Below are 6,406 nucleotides of genomic sequence, written 5' to 3' on the forward strand. Positions count from 1 at the left end.
AAAGGTCCTACCTCCAAATGCTATCACACTGGGGATTAGGCTTCAACATAAGAATTTTGGCAGAGGTATAAAAATTCAATCTGTAGCAGATATGCAAACTTTTGCCCTAAACCACGCACTGCATGGAACCTCTCATCTTGGTGTGTTGGACTGTCCCACGTGAGTCTCAGATGATCTTTGATAGAGAGTAATACAGACTTAATGACATGACCACTGCCTTTATTTTCCTGGATCTTAACCTGAACAGAGGTTAGAGTTGCCTTCTTAAATATGGAAGAAATCCCGTGCCCTTCCTATCACATTAGCCTCATGGGAGAAAGAAAGGCAGGGGCCCAAAGAATAATAGCCAAATGTGAGATTTTAATGGGAGTGTGCCTCAGGTACACTTGAGATGTAAACATCCTTTTCAGTCACACTGGAAGACTCTCCACCCCACCCTTATCTTCCACTCCCAACCCTGGCTTGGTGGTGGGACATACTAGTGCCATCGGTCTGGAGCCACATCAGGGATTTTCCTCTGTAGAGTTGGGGTGGAGGCAGTGAGGAGGTTGGAGAGTGGTGAGGCAATAGAGGGAAGTTTAAGTTGACCTTTGCCCATTATTCAAAGGAAGTCAGACTAATTGGAAAATAATTTAGAAGTGGGAAGAAGCCATGTCCTCTTCTTTTTTAGATGTCTGTGCTTCCTTCTCCATATGAGTCTTTCTTGCCCAGGCTCTCCAGTGACCTTCCAGCCTTTGAACTTTCCTAGTGCTCGTGGACACCTTCCTAACTCCAGACACCTATTTGCTGTTTGTCTTCTCTCATTTGTTCTTATATACCCACTCATGTTTCTGTCAAAGAAATGCAAAGTTACCTCTTCTCATGACACTTCTAATAAAAATCTTAGCTCCTTGAGGCAAAGGCTGATTGCTACTTTCCTTTTTATTGGCTCAAGACCTAATAAAGAGCTTTTCACACATTACTAGCTAATAAGTGATATTGGTTGATGAGATTTATAGGTAAATATACATCAGGGGGCTAATTTTTCTTTCCTGAAATTTCACCTACAGGACTCAACAGCTATCGTGGTTCTGAAAGGAAAGAAATATTTGGAGGGAGAAGCTAGGTGCAGGTTTGATTAAGAAAAATAAAGGTAGTAAGGTGACAGAACACAAGAAGCCAGGCAGACCGATGGCCATATCTAAGATTCAAACATTAGGCTGTATTTCTTACCAAGAGCAAGGATCAGCAAACTGATCCCATGGGCCAAATACAACCAGTCTCCAGTTTTTATAAATAAAGTTTTATCGAAACAGAGCCATGCTCAGTTGTTTACGTATTGTTTATGCCTGCTTTCATACTACAATGGCTGAACTGAATATTTGCAATAGAGACCTCATGGCTTGCACAGCCAAATAAATTAACCATCTAGCTCTTTACAGAAGTTTGCTAAGCCCTGCCCTAGATTGAGGGCACTTGTGTAGTAGTAAAGCTGGAGGGGGTCTTCACAGGGATTAACTTCTTTTCTTTCTCTGCTGCCTGCTTTTAATGCCAAGGAGAGGTTATAATAATACTTCATGGGCTTTAGTGCTCTTCCTTCTCTCCTGGAAAATCAAGTATTACATAAAAAAAAGAAGAAAGAGGGGGAGGAAGTTCATAGTGAACCTTCTCACTCCTTGAAAACTCACATAGGCTATTGCCCCTAATTCCCTGGCAAGTGGAATGTGAAGGTGATGCTAGAATAATATATTCAATGTATCTTCTTTTTCTGGAGAAACAGCTTTTTAGGTATATCACTGCTCATACCCATTGTACATATATCTCATTAAAGGTTATATTGCTTTAAAATGAGCTTCTGGTTGAGATAATAGTATTGGATCAAGATTTAGTTTATATTGAAATGGTTTGATTGGAATATCATAGTATGAGGAAGCAAGGAAAAGGCCAAATGTGCTTACATTAGATGTAATTTAGTAAAAATGGAAAGTTCAGGCGTTTCTGGCATACAGAGAACATTTATAGCATTTTGGCTTTTCACATTCATCTTTTAAAGTTCCCAGTTACAACATTTTCTTTTCTTGGCTCCTTAAAAATAATGAATAATTTTGCTCTGTAGCCATAGCTTGAAATATTTTGGTATATGTTAATTCAGAAGATAAAATTTCTTTTGGAAATGTTCACTTTTAGTCTGCATATTAAAAATGGAAAGTCTACTAGCTACAGTTCTAAAATTACCAGTATCATTGGGTGCATACCATTAAACTGTTTTGAGAACCTTATTCAGGTTCCAGGGTCTGGAAGTAACAGCCATCCATTTGGAATATCAACTCCAGACTGGGGTTCTGATTTAAAGAGTTTCTCCGTCTGCCCATACGTTTTCATCAGCATTAGCCCTGTGCTTTAGTAAGCATTAAAAGTTAACCTGTTTGAAAAATCATGCCCACCCTTCAGCCTGGGAGGAATATATCTCTGATGACTGTTAAGAAGATCTATTTCAATGTCTACTGTCTGCAAAATCGTTGTCTTTTTCTACTTCTAGGCAGCTGGTAGGATACTTCCTTGCCTCCTTTATGCTAGGAATGGCCTTTGCTCTAACCACTGAAATGTGAGAGGAGATTTTGAAAGTCGCTTCTGGTTGTAAGCTTTAAGAGTATGCACATGAATCACCACTATCACTTTCTCTTTTCCTGAGCCTTAGCAATCAGCAACATTTAATATAGTGTGGGCTTTACACATCTGGGTTCCAGAGTCAGATAATGTGGAGATAAGTGTTCAGTCAGCCTGTGCAGGATAGTCAGTGCAAGAATTACACCTTTGTGTTTTAAGCCACTGGGATATGTGGTCTCTTTTGTTACTGCAGCATAACCTGGACTTTCCTGATTGATTCAGTATGTCTGGGATAGCTTTAAAAAAGGATTTGAATTCTCTGTGGTGAGGGTTGGTTCTATGGAGAAATAATCAATTGTTTTCCAAAAATAACTTTACGTGAATGTTTGGCATAGTGTTGTAGTCAATGATGTTATATTAGCATGCCTCTGTGATACAATCTGAATACACTTCATCCTGTCTGCTCACTTTTGTTTTGCTGTTGCTCCCTATTCATGTTATTCCCAAGGAAGAAGACATTTGAAGTCCAGCTCTCCATCAGGATTCCTTGAAGAAAGCAACCCTAAGATACAATTAAATGGTATTAGACCTGGGGGAAATTCAGCTAGAGAATTGGGTTGCTTTAAACATAACTAACATAACATAACATAACATAACATAACATAACAAACAACATAACATAAAACATAACATAACAAACATAACATAACATGATAATATAAATATGGATTAGTATTCCAATCCAAGTTTTTATTGCAAAAGGTACAGATGATATGAGTGGAGGAGTAACTGAAACAAAGCATTAGCCAGAAAACCACATTTTTTTGTGTATGCCACACCACTGAATCCATTTCTGCATTCATTTTTAAGCCTGGGCACTATAATTGTTAACAATTTGTCACCTTTTAAAACTCAGAGTGACTAAGACTAAGATTAAGATTTTTCCCATACCCTGATCATACACTTGAACCATGTTAGTTGTAGTAGCCTTAGACAGAGATCTCTTTCTCTACTTCTCTTTAGTGGGCAAAAATCTCCTCCAAAGACCTTCTATTAGACCTAGGCATATCCAGATCTTTCAGAAGGCAGCTGCCAAAGGAAGGAAGCCACTTAAACTGGTCAATGTAGGTTTATGACTTCATAGAACAAAGCAATGTTCTTTGCCTATTGTTCCATCTATAGCCACATGCACATATTAGCAGCAATAATAAAATATTGCTGCATTATCCCCAAAGCATCAGCCTCTGATAAGATAAAAGCTTTTTTCCCAGAGGGGTTGGTTAGTGTCTGGGGGTGGGAGATGGGAAAGGAAAGAATACATTAACCCCGTGGTTCTGATAGAAATGGTCTCTTCTGTTATGAAGAAAATGTACACGTTAAGCATGTGTGACTAGCAAAATTATAAGAGATCGGTTACTCTCTCACTCTGCTTATCTCAGTTTATAGGACTTGTAAGTGTTTAGAATGCTGCAGACTGCTCCCTGGGAAGTGGTCTATGAAAAACATGAGTTAGATACAGAAAAAGAGAGTCAGAGCAGGAGAGGTTATTGAGGTATTAAGTGAGTGGGAACTCAGAATATATCCCAGATATCTTCGGTGTTGCTCTAGGCTCTTACAATGCTCTTGGATGAAGCTATTACTTCTGGCTTCTTTTTCTTTATCCCATTCTTCAGTGTGGGGATATATGTCACATAACATACATGTAAGGAATGAAGCAGAATAGTAAAATGAATGGTTGTGGATTCACCACTCAATTTTAGAACCCAAACATGGTTGTAATTGCTTGTATGCTCCTCCCACATCATGTGCCTCTGCCTCCTCCAAGTCTGGAGATGAACTTTGTGTTGAACATTGCTTGTTGTACTAAAAATCATTCTCTCTCTTTTTGTCTGACTTTCCCTATAGAGTGTTGCTTGACTTTGATGGATTTTTGAGCTTTATAAAAATGATACACCTTGCATTAGTCTGCTGGGACTTTCTATTTTTACTCAATATTTAAGATGCGCCCATGTTGTTTGTGAAATTCTATTTATTTTTCTTGCTTTGTAATTTTCTACTATGTGACTATAGTACAATTTGTTCACTTATTTTTCTGCTGGTGGATTTTTAAGTTGTTTCCCAGATTTTTTTCGGCTGTTGTGAACACAACTGCTAGGGATACTTTTATTCATGTCTCCTGGGACATATGGGCAAAAGGTTCTTTGATTATTGCCCTGGGTTGTAGTGCATTTGAATATCCCACTTTACAACACACTGCCACACTTTTTCCCAGTGGTCCTACCAGTTTGCGTTCCTTTCAGCAGCAAATATGAATATAAGTTCCCATAAATCCACATTTTCAATCTCTGATATTATGTCTTAATTTATGCCAATCTAGTGTATAAACTGTCTCTCATTGTGGTCCTAATTTGCATCTCCATGATTGCTAATGAGTTTGAGCATCTTTGCAAATATTTATTAGCAATTTGTGTCATCCCTGCCTTTTTTTTTTTTAAGCTAGAAAGGTAACTATCTATCCAGTTCTCATTAGGAAAGAAAGAGAAGTCAGTTGATTAAAGTCTTTTATAATTAAATCCACAATTGGTAGATGACAGATGACCAGAAACCAAGAGGAATGGAATAGCTTCTCTTCGTGAAATCAGAACCGTGCTACAGTGCCCTTGGGAATTCCTTAAATCCTATACTTGTAAAATAATTGGTTCCTAATAAAGAACAATGAATTACATCTATAAATAATGATACATGATAATTGGGGATTTTCCGTATTCCCACAGATAAGTTTATATTTTGTGGTCGTAAGCAACAGAAACCCCCTCTGACTAACTTCAGCCCCAAAAGAATATTCATAGCCATTCTGTTCTCAATAGAAAAAAACTGGAATAACTGAAACGTCCATCAGAGGAGAATGGATGAGTGAGTTGTTGGTAGTTATGGCATGTTGTGTGATGAGGCCACTGAGACTGCACATGATCCCCAAAAGAAATTTGGGCATTGCTACCAAAAGAAAGGGGAGCATGGATGCTGGGAGGAAAATACCAGCTCTCAAACCCCTTGACTCACTGGACTTTTTGTTACGTAGAAAGACTGAAAGGAGTTGCTCATTTCCAAAGAAGAGAAATGGAATTTGAATGGGGGGGGGGCGAGGAATAGGTGTTTTTAACATCATCCATCATAAGAAAATACTGTTAGATTATTTTTCTAACTATACTGATGTTCCTTTTGGCTGAGGTTTTCTAGGCTAAGCTAATAGCCAATAAGATAATAATTTGTGCCAAGGTGTGATGATGGTAATGACTTGGCTGGGGAAGGGGGTAGGCTGCAACTCCAGTGCCTGCTGGGACCCACTCATGAGCACTTTCATGTCCCATCTTAGAAACTGTGAACCACTGGGAAAGGAACAATCTCCCTACTGACCAAGGGGATGGCTAGCTGCTACGATTTCTTTGGGTCCTGTCACTAACAGGAACCATCTCTAAATCCCATCTCTCCCTCAACGTTTGAGTCGGCACCAATTTTAAACAAACATTAAATCCTGAATCTAGAGGGTACTTTGGTTTCAGCAAGATCCCAAGAAGCTTGGGAAGCAAGAGGGGCTAAAGTTGTGAACTCCAGTTCCATACATACGGAGCAATGAGAGAAGAACAGTGCCATTTTGAAATCCAAAGGACTTGTGACCCACAGCAAAGTAGTAGGTCGTTAGGGCCACTTTGCTTTAACTTTTACGTCCAGAAGGAAACATACCAAAGCACATGACAACATAATTAAGACATATAAGTGATAACAGAATTTTAAATATGAAAAGTGTCAATAATCATGATTC

General features: G+C 38.7%; 1 long non-coding RNA gene across 1 annotated transcript; it reads right to left on the bottom strand.

The window, feature by feature from the left end:
- Positions 1-438: 438 nt before the first annotated feature.
- LOC122237034 lies at positions 439-3,669 on the bottom strand. The gene is made up of 3 exons (XR_006215230.1): positions 3,538-3,669; positions 3,055-3,148; positions 439-830 (listed from the first exon to the last, which is right to left on the bottom strand). It is a non-coding gene; the product is annotated as an uncharacterized LOC122237034 (long non-coding RNA).
- Between the last annotated feature and the right edge of the window lie 2,737 nt (positions 3,670-6,406).

The sequence above is a fragment of the Panthera tigris genome, chromosome A3, assembly GCF_018350195.1.
Source record: "Panthera tigris isolate Pti1 chromosome A3, P.tigris_Pti1_mat1.1, whole genome shotgun sequence".
Classification (NCBI taxonomy): Eukaryota; Metazoa; Chordata; class Mammalia; order Carnivora; family Felidae; genus Panthera; species Panthera tigris.